The 19,190-nt window shown below is 41.5% G+C and overlaps 1 protein-coding gene across 8 annotated transcripts in view; it reads left to right on the top strand.

Annotated features, from left to right (window-relative positions):
* The window catches only part of Plagl1 (PLAG1 like zinc finger 1), a 90,543-nt gene that overhangs the window by 58,542 nt on the left and 12,811 nt on the right, over window positions 1-19,190 (top strand). For 3 of the 8 annotated variants that reach the window (XM_074072818.1, XM_074072806.1, XM_074072846.1), the window contains 3 exons: window positions 5,904-5,972; window positions 9,952-9,983; window positions 14,116-14,188. The gene's annotated coding sequence lies outside the window, so the exon portion shown is untranslated. Of the gene's footprint in view, window positions 1-5,903; window positions 5,973-9,951; window positions 9,984-12,029; window positions 14,189-19,190 lie in introns of those variants that run through there. The other 5 variants (XM_074072812.1, XM_074072851.1, XM_074072838.1 and 2 more) reach the window with 3 other exon arrangements.

Here is a 19,190-nt window from a genome sequence, read left to right on the forward strand (position 1 = left end):
AGCTCTCTGACTTTGGCAAGTCCATCCCCATCTCCTGTCTCCCTGAGCCTAGTCTCTCTATACTAAAAACTAGATTAATAAACCTGGCTGTCTCAGATTGTTGTGGGGAAGTATAAATTAATATTTTTAAGTGCTTTGTAAATGCTTCTGGAAGATGTATAAATGAATTGATGGGGGTACTTGATCATTTGCCATAGATTTTTTTTTAGTACATTTTCTGAGTGCTTTGAAAGAAAATAATGTGGTTTAGAGGAACTTAATGAGTTTCCAGAGAGCCTCTAAATCACAGAGTGACTTGTGATTATATAAAGAAATTCTATGCATGAGACTTTCTTCAGTGAGATACACAAGTTTTGAGGAATTATTTCACAACACTTTGTAAAGGAGTTCTTGACAGGTATCCTTCATTCCTCCCTCCCTCCCTCCCTCCCATCTGAGACAGGGTCTCCTAGTATAGCACAAGCTGACCTTGAACTGGCTATATCACCTAGGCTGGATTCTAACTTGAGATTCTCCTGCCTCAGCCTTTCAAGTACTGGGATTATAGATGCACCCCACCAAGCCCAGCCAAGTTCTGTGTTATCTAAGCTTATTTCTGTCCCAATTTGAAAATAAACACAAGTCTTTTCTCTGTGAGGGCTGTTCAACAGCTCTATGAAATGGCATCGTTGGCAGTCAAAGATGACAGGATTCAGCAAGTTGATGACTCTGGAGATGTGTGGTGATCCCCAAGGTCAGTACTGAAGCTTATAGTTTGGCACACAGGAAGGCTTGCTCTGTTTCAAGGAATGAGCACTCCATACTTTTCATTCCAATATTGTTTATTTTCTTTTTGGTTTAGAAATTTTGAGGCTTCATGCATCTATTCCCATGTTCACTCAGGATATGTGACAGAAATGGAGTGTACCACAATAAAATGAACGCATTTTGTTACAGGCTTTCATGAAGGTTGGGTCAAAGAACCTGTTCCAAATTCAATGGCGAGTTTGGTAACCTTTTAATTGTACTTATTCAGTATAGGTAACCACTTAGGGAAAACTGATTTTTGTTTCAGATTCTTAGATTCCTTCTTGCAACAACCCCCCCTCCACTAGCCCTTTTCACTCGCACAAATACACAATATACAACTTATTCACACACAGTTATTCCCTAGATCAAATAAATAAGCTAACCGTTCCATCTCTGTTCACATTTTGCAAGCAGAGTTTACACAAACTTAACTCCCTCTTAAGCTTTGCAGCCTTCACTGGAGATCACCCTTTTGGGAAACCCTAGAAATTACAGCTTTTAATTCATCTCGTAGTAGGAGTATGCTGGGTGTAAGATCTTAGCCATAACACAGTACTGAGCGGATAAGGGCTGCACATGCAGTCTCACTCCTGTGACTGTTACAACTGTTAGACTGGGAATAAAGTTTCCAGATCATTTGGGTACAGTGACATGAAAGAAATTGCAGATTGTTAAGTGAGACCATCACTTGTGAGGTTGCAGGATAGAGAAAGAAAGGGATGGTGAGAGAGAGAAGTTTATTTATGGAATGTCAGGGGGCCATTGAGGCTCAGCAGGCCCTAGAAGTAGAGGACTTCCCTCAGTGCTTGTTTTCTCCCTCTGACCTTGGATGAACTAGCGAGCAGTATATTATGCCGGGTCATTGTGCTGGTTTGTCATGGTTAGCATTCTGGACTGTCACTGGAATGTAGGAAACGGATGAATTTGAATTGAACCATGAGGTGGTCTGCCAGGCCCTCTCCTGGTCTCAAGGAGACCTGTCGCTGTTTGTCTGGGCTGGGCCTAATGAAAGCAATGGAGGGAGAGAGAGGTAGGCCTTTGATCCCTTTGTTGCAGCTGCTCCCTGGGAACTTGCTGAAATCAATGCCCTGTTTTCCTGAAGGAGTGAATGGCTCTGCCTAACTAGCTTTGTGAAGCCCTGGGGAATTCACTGCCTCTGTTTATTGACAGCTGAAAAGGAGCACATGGGGTGGAATGGACCTTCTTGTGAAAACCAGGCACAGGGAAAATTAGACCTCAATTTAACACAGGAATTTGGAAACTCACCCCAAAGGAGACGGGAGTTTCTCATGCTTACATTAGAATGACTCGAGTTGGGAGCTAGTGTGTAATGAACAATGGAGGTTTTGTGACAACTATGTTATAAGTAGGAATATGGCATGCATAATAAGTGATGCTAAGTAGAGGTTGATTCAACACCCTCTTCCTTTTTTAAACACAGACAAACAGAAAGACAAGTATGAACCATGATATAATCAAGGTGATGCTTTTCTTTTTTGCTTTAAGAGGAGCTGATACTTCACATAAGCACTAAGATTCTATATGAATTCTCTAAAATGTGTATTTCACTCATTTATGTCTCAAGACACTTTGAACTTGGGATTGAAGTTCCACTCATGCTAGTGATTCATGCCCTTCTGTATTATGTGTGTTTCATGGGAATAAGATGATCACACACTTACTTAAATTTTTTTCTGCTCTTTGAATATTGTAAATGAAAGTTTGTGTCAAACATAAAAGAAGCTGGCTCATAGACCACGCACCTGAAATTACAATAGTTCCTCATCTTCAAATTACCACCTTCCTTGTTAGAACACAGTAAAGAAAACCTCCAGTTTATCACGAGGGAATATCACCATCCCTTCTTTTGCATCTCCCCTCACTTGCTTGATTTCCCAGGAAGAATTTATAGCCTCTTCCTTTGGCCCCCAGCCCTTTGTGCACACCTCGGTTACAGCACTTAACGCATTGCTCTTTGTTTAGGAGTATTCTTTTAGCTGGAAGTAAGGCAGCTGTGTCGTATTCATTTTTTATATCTTCAGGCCTAGCAGAGCTCTTGGCTCAGTAAATGCGGCTGAATGAATGGGGATTGATGGCTCCCTGTACATTCCTGTGAACGTAATTACTTATCCAGGCTTCAACTGTGAATACTAAATTTCAGGAAAACCTGATTGGTCTTTTGTTACCTGATTGGTGCTATTGCTTTTAAAAATCCTTCCCTTATGGAGAGTTATTAAACACTTTTTATTTTTTTTGCTGTTGCAAGTTTGTTGGGCAGTCTGTCAGAGTCTATGAAGAGACACTTAAAGTATATGGCTTTGTCCTTTTCAGAGCCAAGCTTTCTTAGAGGAGAGAGCTTTCCTAAAAATAAACCTCAGTGTAATGTTTAGGTATTTCCATTCTGATGAAAAAGCTTTCAATTAAGAATTTTGTAGACTTTCACTTGACCAAATTTAGTGATTGGGATGGGTAAAGCTTCCACTTGGTATGATTTAATTCTATGATGTAATGTTAATAACAAAACAAAAACAACCTTTGACAGTTTCTTTAACCAGATTTACTGCCACTGTAGGTTGTGAATCCCTTATCAAAGGAAGCAAACAAATTTCCCTTCCCAGCACAAAGTGAAAAGGAAAATTTGATTCTAAAAGATTGACTGCTCTGATTTCACAGCACCCTAAGACAAACCCAATTTCTGAGCTATTCTCAAGTTACAATCTGTTTCTTTTTTTGAGCCTGAGCTTTAAGTGGGAAATAGTTCTCCACATTCTTTGGGAAAATAGTATCTTAAAATCATAATGAGAATTTTTAGAAAATGTAGGGGGAGTACACAAGCACAGAAACTGTGCTCTTGTGTTATTTTTACCACTATGATTATTTTTTAAAGAAATCTGTTTTGATCCAAAGTGGGGATGAAGTTTGAAATAGAGGTTCACAGATCAGTGAGTTTGGGAATCCCCTAGAGGACATGGGTTGAACAAATAATGGTGGATTTAGCAAGTTGGGATGCTGCTAAGATTTTAGATTTCTTCTGAAACAGTCACCATGGCTTTGATCGTCTGTAGACTCTTACCTTCATTAGTATCAACTCATAGATAAGAGAGCATGAAGCATAGCACTTAGGCTTTATAATTTGGCAGCCCAGTCCTTCCAGTTTCTGGAAATATTTTCATGTGACATCATAACGAAAGTAGGGACAGGCAGAAGAAGAAAAAGTAGGAAATCCAGCCAGGCTTTTCCAGTTGATATTTTCAGCTTTCAGTGGTGAGGTATTTCTGTCTTAGTTCTTGATAGAACTACTTACAAGGAAGTGACTACTGATAAAAATTGTAGGCTTACTATATTTATAGAATCAGATAACTTCAACTATGGGATCCTCCATATCCCTGCTGTAATATCCAACAATAATTTCAAGTAATTTAAGAGTCAAGCCCACAAAATAGGTTTGGGGATCAACATCTGTTGGTCTGTGTGCTTGCATGTGTATTATCTACGTAAACAAACTTCCCGTAGAGAGATGCCAGATTCTTCACTCTTAGATGGCTTTCCATCCATCCAGATGGACTAAATAGAGTGCCCTTACATACCCAATAGGTTGAATGGCAACCAAAGCTATTTTGAAATATAAAACTATTTAAGATTATATGTAAGGTGTAGGTAAGGCCAGATGTTACTACTAGAAAGATCTTCTATAATTTCTTGATACCTAGTTATTTGTAATTAATCATCAGTGTATTAACGAGGCTATTATGTGTCAGTAGTTTAAATGTTTACTTTGAAACATTACTTACTGTCTCCTTTAGTGAGATATTTTTTCAACAAGGGAAGCCCTCAAGAGAAAAAAAAAAAACAACCCAACTCAGATCATACCTAAACTATTATATAGAGAGCATTAATAGAATTAAAATTAGTAGGGTTTTTCTATTAGGAAAAAACAAAAAAAACCAGCCTTCTGAGTTAGTACCTAAATATGAACCACCCAGAGAAGGAGGCTCTAATGGTTGGTGCTTAAATGTTTACCCGGTGAGATTGGACTGCTGGTTAATAATGGATTCGTGTCTGGGAGGGTGAGGTTTTGATGGGTCTGAGTTATTATTGATGTGTTTTCTGTATTCTTTTCACAAAAGAATGTATTGAAATCTTTTCAGTCTTTAAAAATTCCACCACTGCCTTCCCTTGCCTTTCCATCTCTGTCCTTTTCCTTCTCTCAAGGTGAATCATTGGGTATGCTCAAGGTCAAGTCCTGTCCTCCAGGCCTCCAGTAGTACTTTTGTCTTAGGGAAAAAAATGAGATTATGCAAAGGTGGTGTGTTTTGTTTTTGATATTTTACCTCTTAGAGACCTTTCCTTGTGCCTTAGGAGCCTTCCTCCCCACCCCTACCTCCACATCGACCCCCCAGCCCCAGCCCCAGCATCACCGCCATCCCTGCTCAGGTGCTTGCTTTCTTCATTGACACCCTTATATATCTTTTGTTTGGTTGGTTTTTTGTTTTTGTTTTTGGTGGTACTGGAGTTTGAACTTGGGGCCTCAAGCTTGCTAAGCAGTCACACTACCACTTGAACCACTTCACCAGCCCCCATTGACACTCTTTAAAAAGGAGCTGATTATCTTTTCATTTCTCTTTGAGGTTGTGAGGTAGTTTCACTTCGGGCCTCTGGAAAAGAAAAAAAAAAATGCAAATACATGAGTGTCCCTGGCCCACCAGACTGGATGTTAAGCTCTTTAGCTCAAATCAACTCAATTTAATCTCCAAAGGGTCTTGTGCTGTGGTGGATCATTGTCTGTGTTTCACAGGGGAGGAATCCAAGGTAGAAAGAAATCAAACATGCTGCATGAGGTTTCTGAGTGGTTCCAGGTGCACTAGGATCTGAATCTCTGCTTTCTGACATCATAACCATGCTCATAAACCATGTTGCTGTGTTGCTCTTTAAAATGAAAAACGCTTTCAGAACTTAAAGGTGTGCCTGCCTCTAGAATGCTAGAATGTGGCACAATGGCATGGGATGGAGAAAGTTTCCCTGACACTCCTGAGCTCGCATTCTGTGTAGGTAAATGTTGACTTACACTCTCTGAATGCCTTTTTTTTAACCTTTTGATTATGTATCCCTTCTAGGGTTGCTCTCACATCTGTGACCTCTACTTCAGGTCACAGCTAATATTCATCTGTGCCTCACATTGAAAGGTAAATATGTCCTCACTAAGCCCTCAGACACCTGCTTGCTTGCTCTTTTGTGGCCAATCAGGACTCTGTTCTCATTTTCTCCATGCATTGGAGTCCACACCAAAGTCTTTCACTTCTGACAGAGAAAGGGTTATAAGGTTCCAGAAAACACTGACTGTTAGAGAATTTGCATTTGAGGAATTTCAAGCCTTGAGGGAAAAATAGGATTGGGAGATAAAAGTTAAGAACTTATGAAACCTTATTTAAAAACTAAAAAATCAAGAGAACATGCTAAGAACCTCATTGCTATTTGTTCATATTAAATAAATAGTAGGTGTCTTACACTGATTTTTATGTTTTATGACTGGCTTACTAAACACTTTGTGATGCCCTTCCCTTATATTTTAAAAAGATGTTTTGAAATTGGTTTTTTCTTAAAAGAAAAAAAGAAATATTAGGAAAAAATGAGGTATTATCCTCTACTTAGAATCACGTCTGGTATATAATATAAAGTTGTGAAATATGAAGACGCAGTGTTTATTCAAAGGAATTCATGGTTGTTAGGGTCCTCATTATATGTCAGAAGTTTTTATTGCTTATTTCCACCATTCATGTGCGGATTGTGATTTGCTTTAACCACTCCTTTCAAGATAATGATCCCTCACTCAGCCTTAATTTCCCATCCAGCATTTTTGTGGTTTTTACCCATAGCATTTATTAGTTCTCTGTTCAAGCGCATTTCACCCTAAAGCACCCCTTCTCTCGTTTTGCAGTTCTCCTGCTGTTGCTTAACCATGACTCTTGGCCTCTTTCCACATATTTTTTTTGTAAAATGTCCTTGACTGTGATACCATAGGTTTTTTTTTTTTTAATTCTAGTTGTCTTTGTAAGTTTTTACATAATCCATCTTACTTTTGATTTTCTTGCCCTAAACTCACTAGATAAACCACTTTCCAATTTCTTCTATGATCTTGAGGCTAACTTGAAGAAAGATTGTCTCCAGCTGCCTCAGGTGGAAGCTAACCGAGTGAGGTGTGCCTGCTTAAATTCCTATTCTCTAGATGATACTAATTGCAACTGGTCTGCTTCCCCACCACTATGTTTAGAAGGAAAGAGTCAGCAAAGTCAAAAGTGCTTCAGTATGTCTTCTTGGTAACTTTATGATACTGGAAGACCCATCCATGCCAGGCCCATTTGTAACTATTCTCTGTCATTCGACCTGATTATGACATTAACAGCACAGCAAATAGTATTATTCTACTTAAGAATTTAGGAATATTTCCAATACGTGATATATAAAATGCTAAGGACAAGCATAATAATAGAAAAAATTTCACAGGAATACGGTAGGAGACGGAATGATGGTCACATCAAAGAAAGAGGATTGAAGCGAAACAACACTGTATACTCTGACTTTGTTATAGATGGATGGATGGGTAGGTAGGTAGGTAGATAGATGATTGATAGACCGTGTCCAAAATAAGTTATTAACATTTCCTAATTGTGAGCTTAGCCACTGTAAAATCGCTCTTGGCTCTTCTTAGTCACAAGCCATATCTACTTTGTACATCTATTTTGGACTCTGTACCCTTCATTGTGTCACTGTATGCACATACATACTGTATAATCTTATAACAGCTCTGCAAGACAGATAGATATCCCCATTTTATGGCAGGAGACACACAGGCTTAGAGAAGACTTGGTGACGTGGCTAAAATTACATACCTTCCAAGTAGCTGAGCCAGCATTCAAACCTAGAACCAAGGGACTCTAAAGCTACTAGGGGCTGTTACACAACATCTGTCTTGAGTTGTGTCTAGAACACTGTCATGTGGTTGGTACTTTAACCATAGAGCACAACCTAGTATTAAGTAGAGTGTGTTTACCATGTAGTGGAATGAAATAAGTAAAATGCATTATTGCAGTTTAGTGTAAAATGTATTACGTTTAGTGAGAAAAGTTACTATCTAAGGAATATCATTAAAACTTCTTTACTTCCCTTCTCCACAAGCAAATAAACAACACAAACAAAAAGTGAAAAGGAAGGAAGTAGAGCATCAATAGAAGAGTGTTAAATATTGTTATTAAAATGAGCAAATAGTGTGTTTCTCTGTCAGTGTTTAAAATAATGCTGGAAATTATTCATGTTTACACATAACAAAGCGTACTTTATTCTGGGGAATAACTTAATTGATGCGTTATGTAGCATTTACCAGGGTAATCCTTTTTCTTTTTGTTTCAGCTGCAAGGATTAAAAGTGATTCATAAAATACACACACAATCCCCATGTAAATTGGAACCACATTAAGATCACAGTCATTTTATGTCGTTTCCCTAAAATGGTATACTCATTCAGCCCATCTGTTCAACTCAGAGTGTGTAAGAATCTTGCTAGTTCTAATTCAGGGAAGATTTAGAATTCTCCGTAAATGGTTTTATAGAGAAACTACAGAGTTCAGTTATAGCATTTATTTTTTTGTGTGTGCATGGGATTTTTGTTGTTACTTGGTTTGTTTTTTTGCTGTGGGAATTACAATTCACCTGTTTTAATGCATATAATTGATAAATTCAGGGGAATAATCTCTGTGTCTGCAGTCTGAGGTCTCTTTCTTTAACACAATCCTGAACATATTGCTTTCCTGATTAAAAACATTCAGTGGTTCTGATTAGACAGGTCTCTTGGTTGCAGTTGACAGAAACTAATGGGACCATTGAAAAATTCCGAACAGGCAAGTGACAGGAACATATTTGCATGTTAGAAGAATCACTCTGACAGCAGCATTGTGAATAGAATGAAGGGAAGCCAGCCCCAAAACAGAGACTGGGGATCTCCGTCTCCAGCATGCAAACACCCCTTCACACTGAACTCACTGACTCCAGGCTCCTTGCTCACCAGGCTGGTGGTGCGTTTCAGGGAAGCCACAGAAAAGTTCATTTTGGGCTAATAGAGCCAACTGGCCCTCCTTTCCCCAGCATCCTTTCTCTTTTGCCCCCCAGGGTTGCCTTTGTTAGGTGATGGGGGGTGGTGAGGACATGAGCACTCACTATCTGTCGCTTTCTCTTTTTCTTTATGGGTCTCACCAGTTTGTTGGCACTTGCTTCTCTTGTCACACAGAGGCTAGACCCCATGAGACCAGAATGGTCCCACTCCTGATTGCTCTGGTTTTCCAAACCTCAGCCTGTTGTCCAACACACCTAGCTTCCACATTCCCTAAGAGTTCTCTTCTTGAGTACAACTTAGCACAATGGGCCCATCTTGGCTTTCTGCTTCAGACTCAAGGGGAACATCTTGGCAGACTCTGCCCTGTGGTAAGCACTTGTTACCCGGAGAACTCCTCCTCTCTTGGGACATGCCCCATACACCACATGCTCTGACTTAGTGGTGTGCCCATTTAGCAGGAGAATGGTGTCCCTGGTTGCTACTACTTGCCTGTCTAAAGTTTGAATCACTTTAGATTGCAGTGATAGTGCATTCTAATCACTACAAATGCCTGATGTATCTTGGCTTATCAAAAATCCTCTGGAGTTTTCATCAGGGTTTTTTCATAAGACTTCTTGGAAGGTCTCAGTCAGCTACAGAACTAAAGTGGAGTTTACCTGGAGGATGTGACTGACCTCACCGCCCCCCCCAAGCCCCACTAGTCATATCATTGGAGCTTCAAAGACCTAGCATTACTGCAACATGTTTGAGTCAACATCTTGTCACAAGATTGATTTCCTTTCTCCTAGGAAGGGATGCTGCTCTCCCCCGAAAGCACCTGAGTTCCAGCGCCCATCATTTCCATGTTATGGAAATGGACAGGCCCACTCCCTAGCTCAGCTGGCTGGGAGACCGTCCAGGCCTAGGCATTCTTGGAGCTCAAGTCTCCAGCAGCCCTGGCCTCTCTCTTTCCTCTTCCAACTAGACTTCCTTTTTCCCCCTTTTGGTTTTTGTTTGTTTTTAACAATTTGGAGCTTAAGATAAAGGCCTAAAGATAACTTTGTGCCTCTCCCTTTCTAGGTATTTGCATAGGAATCAGAGGCGTTAATCTTGTGAGTATACGCTAACGTCTGCCCTTGTTTCCTTTCTTTCTGCTCTGTCTGCCCCAGGGCACTATAGCACAGGACTGCCCCCAGGTCACCAGCACCTTCAGATCAAGTGTTTCTTCCTCCTGGAAACCAAGGGAGGCGGTTTTTGTTGTTGTTTTAATACATGGGCTTCAGTTCCAGCAGTTGTAGCTAGTCTGCAGCATAGACAGGCATGATTCTAAGTACAATTCTTGGCACCTCATTGAGGCACCCACAAATCCAAATCTCACTGCACAAAGGCAGTGAGATTATTACTTCTCATAACCATCTTCATTTAGACTCCAGCCCCCATTCTGCCAACCTAGAGAATTTCATTCTGGATGAGTTTTAGGTGCTTCCCCTTCCCCCATGGTATCTGCCCTTGAACTTAGAGATTTCCATGGCGCCTGGGAGGTGAGGAACTGGCCTCTGCCCTTCCATATATCACTGCAGCGGTGTCTTGAAGCCTTGCAGCTGTCTGCCGCAGAGTTGGGAGTGGAGGCTGGAAACCTCCTGGCTAAGGGTGGCCTCCCACGCAGCTGTCCTCTCAAGGATTCTGCCCGCTGCCTTAGGGAGCAAAGGAGAAGGGCCCCTCACTGGAGCACACAGATCTTTTCCTGTCCAGGCTGGGGTAGGAGTGGGATGGAGAGGACAGGGTCTTTTTTTTCACCCTCTCATTCATCCTTCTTCCTCTGCTCCCAGAAATCCAGCAGAGATTCTCTTTGGGTTCAGATGTTAACAAAGACTTTCTCAGGCCACTTCTGCCTTCAGCTGGGGAAAACGCAGGGGATTACAAATCCGCCACCTGTTTTAAATGAGCTTGAAAGGGAAATTGTTGAGAGGATAAAGTAAAATTCCTGAGTTATCTTGCCACACTGATTTGGTGGCTGTAATAAAGACAAAATGCACCCCAATGAGAGTTCACTGTGAGAGGAGGAAACAGATTTGAGAGGCAGTAAGCTCACAGGATCTGTACAGCTTAATCGGTGAGAAAAATCTACTCTGACACCACAGTTTCTGACTTTATAGAAGCTGTTGGGAATAGAGGGAAGGCACTGACTTTCAAATCACACAGTCTGGATCTACATCATAGAACCAGGCAAATTAGCACGACCTCCAAGCCTTGCTTTGCCTTAAGTAACTAGAGTTAATACTTCCTACTCATATGACCATTGAAGGCATTTCATGAAGTACTTAAAACATGGCCATCACCTGGGGACCATCAAAGAACTAATAATTGTTATCACACAGTGGTGCCATTAGCTAACTCAGGTAGTGCTGGGGAGGAGCCAGCCTGGGGGCTCTGCTTTAGAAGGTATGACCATGAGGAACACAGATGCATTAGTCTGGAATGTGAAAGAAAGTTTAGGACTGAAGACAGAGATTTGGGAGGCTTCTGAGCTCAAGTGGAATCCTTGGGTTGTGAATGAGGTCCCCCAGGGATTGTATATAATGTGAGAGCATAGCAGGCCAGACACCAAGCTCACAAATCTATTCAAACTAAATGTGACACCTCAGCAATTTACCCCTCTGTGGCATCTTTAAAAAAAGAGGATGCCATTGTTTGGAGGGGAATCCGAATAGACCACTTAGAGTCTATTTCAGAGACAAAACATCATCCACCATGATCCATCTCTTTGTAGTAAGATTTACTTATCTACAATCTACCGAGTCAGGGTGGGCTCTTTTCCATTTGGAATTCCAGTCTTTAAAAAATAAAATGGCCTATTTGAGAGGTTTTTAAAAAACAAACCTTGTACATTTATAATCTAGAGATTCTTTCTCTGAGAACCAGGGCAAACTTCCCAGGGTTGAGGGTTGCCCAATTCTTTCCCATCAAATCATTAGAAATAATAATAATAATAATAATAATAATAATAATATTAAGTAAAACCAGGAGTAAGTAGAAACAAATGAGCTGAAACTGGAAAACATCTCTTTGTTCAATTTGGGTTTCAGCGAAGACTCGGCAGGTGGCTAACCCAGTTCACTAACTGAGAAAAACTCAGTTAGTTTTCTCAGTTAATGTTCTAAACTGCTGTCAGAAGCAAAAATGCCCAGAGAGACACTGTGATGACAAAAGCGCATTCTAGAAACCATACACTCTAGATGCGTGCAACTTCCGTTTTGTTAATGAATGACACCTAAATAATATTTTCCATTCCTTTAAAATAATGAATGAATCTGTTTACTATGGGCCAATCTCCCTTCCTAAAAAAAATGTAATTTTTCTTGCTGCTCTGGAATTTAGAAACATCGATTGTTAGAATCACTTTAAAAAAAATTATAATTGACATTTGAAAACCATTTTCTACGCTTTTGAAATCTAAATCCTGACCTGAAAAGCAGCGTGCAAGTAGCGTCCTGTCAGACAGAGACAGGCTCTTTTTCCTGACTGTCTCTTCTCTGCTGTATTAAATTGTCATAGGCACATGGTCCTCCCCAGGCCCGGCCTGCCTTGGGTCTTCCTTTGCATTGTTAGCTCTGTTATGCGTGAGACTGGTGCTGGGATGGCAGGTGGGAAAGGCTGAGGACTTGATCTCCTCCCTGCCAGGACTCCCCTCTTTCACTAGTGCTGCTCATACTGAACAGCTGAAGAATAAGCTCCTGTGTGAGCCCTTGGAGGCCAAGTATTGTTGAATTCAGAAAGGAATTGCTTTCTTTTTGTGATGATTTGAATATTTTGACAATGAAGCTAAGCTGTTTCACTGCCTGGTTTGCGTACCTCATGTTCTGTGTGCCCCTTCCTGGGAAGCAGAAGAGAGCCCCTGCCTCTGAATACATAAATTGCTATTGTCTGCTTAGGAGATGGGCAAGCACAAAGAAGAATCATCCAGAACAATTTGATTCTTTTACTTTAATGTTTTTGAAAGCTCTTGAAAAAAGTTAATACAAGCCTTTGGGGGACCACCCAATTAAAGGACCACAGTAAATGTTGGTCATTTTGACACAAGAGGTGAGCCATGCATATGATTCAGTGTTTATACATGCAAAACAAGAGCTATATTGAAAACAAACTGAGTGCTTCAGACCAATAACCTGTTCACCTCCAGTGTTTTCCTGAATTGTGTGGGGTTATTTTTGAATGTTAGTTGTCTGAAAAGGGCCTTAATTTTCCATTTTTAACTTAGAAGGAGGTCCCTGTACAAAATAAGTAGACACATAGCCTTGTTGATCAAATTAAGAGAGCAGGAGCCAAGTGAATAAATCACTTAGGTGAGAAATAATTGGCTTCCGTTTGTATAGATTTTTCTTTGTACTGGCTAAGAAAATCCTGACACATTTCCCCTAGGAGGATCAATTGATTGGAACAGTCATAGCTGGAAAAGGCAAGTTTTAGAACTAATTGGGAAACACAAAAACTGGTTTCCAGATGTTCATCAGGGTTCAATGGTACAACGCTGGTGCCAGACTTGCTTCTGAGGACTTGGTAAAAACAGAAATTGTCGGGGCCCGGTCACGGTGTTTCGGTCTGTGCCATTTTGCCCTGTGGCATAGGAATCTATCTATATATTTTTAAAAGATTTTCCTGCTAATTCTAATGCACAGCCAGGTTTAGTAGCCGTTGAACTGAATATTCAATTTGGAGATGTCAACCATTTTGCCCTGCACATTCAATAAATCTGTATGTTTACATGAAGTTTTTGTGGAAAATGCATGCCAACTGGTTATTGCTGACTTTCCTTCAATTCATAATTTGTTTCAGGTTCTGTTATTGCATAGATTTGCATACCTGTTTTCTGGTATTTTAATACTGTTGGTTTAAAAGAAATACCATTTCCTCTGAGTGCTGTTTTGAATATTTTATGTAAGCAATTTCATGTGTTCTTTTTTTCTACTTGCAGAAAGCAGGGAAAAACTTGAGAGTTCTAATCCAGCTGCAAGTAGGCAAAGGATACAATATAAGTAAAGATCACCTATTAAAATGCTTGAAAACACAGCAGGAAATCTCTTCAGGACATAAGGGGTGTCCTGTATGTGTGTGTGTATGTACATGTGTGTGTGTGTGTGTGTGTGTGTGTGTTCGCTTCTAAAGCAAAACTGAGTTTGTAGCATCATGGGGGGAGTGTTCTTCTAGCTTCATTCACTGGAGATGTGCAAAGGTCTCTTCTTACAGGTTGGAGTCTTCGGGCAAACTTCCAGCGGACTCCATACCCACCTCAAAGCTGGCATTTCCTGTCATCGAGGAGGTATGCAAGTTTTTCAGTTATTTCTGGTTGAGCCTGTTCATTAATAATTGCTTTGAAACACAGAGCAAGCTTATGCTAGTGCTTTAGAGCCCTTCAAGAAGGTTCTAGCGAAGAGTAAATACATTTGCCCTCATTTTCTCCTTTATGATTCTGAGCCTTTTCTTTTGTTAAAGAATCGGTACACTCTGTATGTAGTTCAGGGAATGTGATGACGCCTCTGCTGTTCCACATGCATAGTCCAGTAAACCTGCAGGTCTGGAACTTTCTACTGACAGCCCTGTTAGTTCAAAAGCTTAAAGTTGTCCCTGATGACAGACCTAATTGTGTACCTAAGCGGCCTCACAGTTGCCCTCCACTTGCTGAAAAGCTGATCCAGATGCCTGCAATGCTGGCATCATTGCAGCTGTCCTAGGAAGTCCACTGCCCATTCTGAGGCCTTCTCTGTGGTTGGAGCTAGTGCTGAAGGTCTCTCCTTATGCACACACACAGCTTGGCTGGGTGAAAGTGGAAAGTTTATCCCAGAACACCTGGGTGCAGCCTCTTATCATACTCCTCTTTATCGATGGAGCACTCGCTGTGTACGAGGCACTTAGTACGGTACATGACTTGCATTATCTCAGTTAGGGCAATGAAGTTAAGTTTCTTAGCCTCAGTTTTCTCATCTGTCATATGGGGACATTGGTGCCTTTCTAGCTCACAGAGTTGTGCATTGAAAGGATTAGACCAAATAACATGAGAAGGCTTTTTGAGCTCAGCTGAATGACTGTTACTGTACTAAATATTATTTTGGTTCCTTTGTTACTAAGTATTATTTTGATTTGTTGACCAAGAAATTGAAATTCATTCCAAGAGGGCCAACATAGTGCACTAGGAACAGACAAAGGCACTAGAAATTCTGATTAGGTTTGGGAGGTCAGCGGGGCAGGTGGAAGAATCTCGCCTGGATCTTCTGTTTATAGCGTGCATGACGTTAGAGGACTGGGTGTTGATAACCAGGAAGACCCTGGAATATGTCTGTCCATATTTGAGTGGTGAGTTCATGGCTGAAGACAGGTTGAGGGTGGCCAGCACACCAGACAGCACCTGTCTCATTGGCTGAAGGGAGCAGGCCAAGTGGGATGGATGCAAGCAGGGAAGGAAACACTGCTTGAGACATGACTGGAGGGTCCTGGGAAGGAACAGCAAGCCTGGGCTTTAGTGAGAGCAAGGTACCTGGCCTCTGGGGTGACACATTGAGGCCTGTGAGGACTGGGGGAGGGACCACACATGTGGATTGCAAGGACAGCTACTTAAGAGAGTTCACATTCCTCCCCTCTTGAGCTGGGTATGATTGTGAGGGCCTGTTAAATAAACAAAGGACCTAAAACTGTGAATGGGGGAGGAAAAAAGAGTAAGGTGAAAAGGAGAGGAAGCCGGTCAACAAGTGTTCCACTCCTTTCTCCTGGTTGCCTAACATCCCTTTTCTCCGTGGGAAGCCATGTAGAGGCTTGGAAAGATCCCTTGTTTCTTTAGTGCCACTTTCTTCCAAACCTTAACGAAATGTTTATCAGTGTCTTTTTCTTTTGGTGGTGCTGAGATTTGAACTCAGAGCCTTCTGCTCACTTACCACTTGAGCCATGCCTCCAGTCCCTGGTTATTATTATTATTTTTAAAAATTAAAACCTGGATAATCTTAAAAGACTCGTGATAGATATTTTTATGTTTCAAAATTATCCTAGATGAACAATGTTTTGCACAGGCACAACAGTTTCACTTTTCTCACTTTTAAGTTCTGGATATTCATCCATCGAATAAGCTTTAAAAAAAATAGTGTACATTGTCATTTTTAAAGTGCCCGTCATGTTTGTGTCCAGGCTAATGGGACTTGACCCCTGTGTGTGATGAACTATTTGGAGTTTCAGAGCAGTGCCTGACTTTGTTCGCTTCAAGATAACACAGTCAAGCACAGGGGAGGATGGCTGATGGTCATGATGTTTTTCCTCTCTGTAACACAGTCTGTTGCTGAGATGTCCTGACCTTCACGGACTCCTAGTTCCCTGGTGATAAGCCTGCTTTCCCTTGTCCAGCCTCTCTTCCACTGCTGCCTGTCCACTAGCCCCCACATCAAGCAGACTGAATGATGGGCTCCATGATGCCCTGCGCCTGCATTCCTCTCTCCGTGTGCACAATACCTCTGTCTTCTATGTACCCGGTGCACTCCTGCACCCAATCTAAGTAGCCATTATCACTGGTCATTACTATCGTTAGTCATTACTCCTTTCTGAGTATCTGTACTGTCTTAAGTTGTATCATCTGTCACCCCCTCCCCAGACAGTCCCTGCTGACATACTGGGGTCCACACTGGTAGTTCTTTTCTATTTCTTTAGAGACGTTGCTGTCTTAGAACCAAAGAGTCCATCCTGGACTTGAGCATCATTTCTGGATAGCATAGACGAAAAGCTTCCTTTAGTTGATTTCAGCTCATGGATCTGCCTTCCCCTTTTGTCAGTGTGATGAGGATGTTTATCTTACTACTTTTCTCACTTTGAGCCTGTGGTCCCTTCACACTTCCTGAGAAGGAACCAGGCTTTTCTTTCCCCAATGGTGGCCTTATTGGGACAATAGGCCCTGCTGCTAATTAGAGTCTGGTTTCTGCATGTCCTGCACTTAGAGTCTCAGGAAAAAAGATCAGCCGTCAACTATAGAAGCAGACCCTAAAAAGGTCTGAAGGCCAGTCTGTGAGGATTTATAGGGAGGGAGGAGGGGGATATATTTTTAGCTGTCACAAAAGAATGGTCCCCATCCCTGACTTTAACAATTAGAAAATCTACTCTTAATACCAAAGGCTTTTGTCTGGATTTCGGGGCTTGCTCTCTACCCCTCACCCCCACCAGGCTACTTAGAGTCTCCATTAATAAATTGTCATCTTAAAACAAGGATGATGGTCTCTGATTGAAAGCCAATCCTGGACTTAACACTTGCCTTTCTGAATGATTATGTCTGTTTTGCTTACTTGTAGACACTTGTCTATTTCTTCCCGAATGTTCTGTTTAAGAATGTGGTTGTATGGTGGGGAGAAAAGGAGCATGAAAGTTTTAAGCATCTGTACAGGCAGCTCCTACTTGTTTTCTCCCCATGGGTGTTACACTGAATAAACCATCCAGCAGACGGCCTGTGATGCTGTCTGGGAATCCGAGCTGTCCCAATTCCTGCTTCCACACTGCGGAATGGGGAAGGGCAGAGAGCATGTATAGTGGCAGACCCAGCATTCTGCTCACCAGAGATGTCCTTTCCCCTTGGCTGTGTGGCTCCTGTCTTCTGTGGCCCTCCAAGGCTCACATTCACAGGTGTATGGGTTCTACCTATTCCTGATGAGACAGTTTCATTGGCCTTCTTGTCTCACTCTATCTCCATCTCATAAGGGGTCAGTGGCTAGCCTTGCCTGCATGGACTAAATCCTATTTTCAGTCTGCTAAACAATTTGTAACCAAGTCCCACTTGTAAAAAGTCCTCTTGTTGCTAGTGGATAGGCAACCAAGGGGTAATTTTTTAGGGCCTTATTTGTACTATCGGTGTACAGAGTTTTTTGAGGAACATCTTACCAAGGTTTTTGAACTGAGACTGAATTCTCCTTTGCTTATTTTTCTCCCTGATCACCCAGAAGGAAGCTGGGGAAGGTTCAGGCGCAGAGTTCCTTTTGTCTTTGGAGATGGGAGATGTACATGCCTCCACAAGCCTGCTTCCAGTCTTTCCACGAGCTGAGCAGATATCCTAAGGGAGGAGCAGTCTAGCTGCAGCCTGTCATAAAGCAAACAAATTCCTCCTTAGCCCAGGGCTAACCCACTCTACCAAACCACTCTGGGGAGGAGAAACACTGGTGATCAAGGTTGATCATGAGAGTGTCCTGACAGGATCTGAGGCCACCCATGAAGAGCTCAGAGTCATTTATGAAGCCACCTGGATAATCCATGTCAGAATGGCATCCACTTCCCTGAAGCCAGAGGGCATGCTGTCCACAGTTGTGTAGACTCAAGAGGGTTTCACCTCCATGCAGTGCTGCTCCTTGCTGACCCAAGTGCCTGTGGCACCATTTAAACAACATGTTCAAAGCTGCATTTCTAACTCCTACTTTTTGCTGGATTTTTCCATTTATACTGCCATCACCTCTTTCCACTAGCCTGAGACCTAATCTAACTCCCCACTCCTCTCCCTCTCCTACCTAGCCTTGACTGAATTCATTGATCTGCTAAAAATGTACAACAGAAAAAACTCACCTTCCACTAGCAGACTGGATTTATCATGACTTGGCTTCTGCCTGTTTGACCACTGTACTTCCAGTCCTTCTGAACTGCTTAGTTCCACGGGCCGTATGTTGGTCCTTTCCTTTGGCCAGAAGTAGATCACTTCCCCCTTGAACACCTGCTGAACTTACAAACTCAGCTGAAACTTGGACTTCTCCATGGAGCCTACTTTGATCTCCCTAGGCAAGCACTCTACCACTGGCCTACATCCTTAGTCTCCAACTCGACTTTTAAAAATTATTTTCACTTTTATCTGTTTCCATGCAGAAGTCATTATTGAGAAATTTAATTGTACTATGTCTGCCAACTCCAAAGGATAAGCACCTTTGGGTGCCTATATCCCGTCCTAGAGTCCAGTCTTGTGTATTGCCTCTTTCCCCTTTGTTGCCATTACTTGATAGTTTTATTTTGTAGCTAATATATCTGTTATCTTAAATTACCTTTCTGTTTGCTGGTATTTAGAAATGCATAGATTTTGTAGTTTGATCTTTATAACCAAACACCTTGCCAAACTTTGTTAATCTTCTGTGTGTGGGTTCCTTGGGGTCTTTTATGTAGACATACATCTTCAAACAGTGCAAGATTTACTCCATTCCAATTCTACAATTGCCTTCTTGCATGGTACACAGCTTCTAGTACGAAATGAAATATCTAGTGGGACCAGTGATAATAGGAACTTTGTCATGTGTTGAAGATAGTAACTTCTGTTTTATTGGAAAATC

This window comes from Castor canadensis, chromosome 1 (assembly GCF_047511655.1).
Source record: "Castor canadensis chromosome 1, mCasCan1.hap1v2, whole genome shotgun sequence".
In the NCBI taxonomy this organism is placed as follows: Eukaryota; Metazoa; Chordata; class Mammalia; order Rodentia; family Castoridae; genus Castor; species Castor canadensis.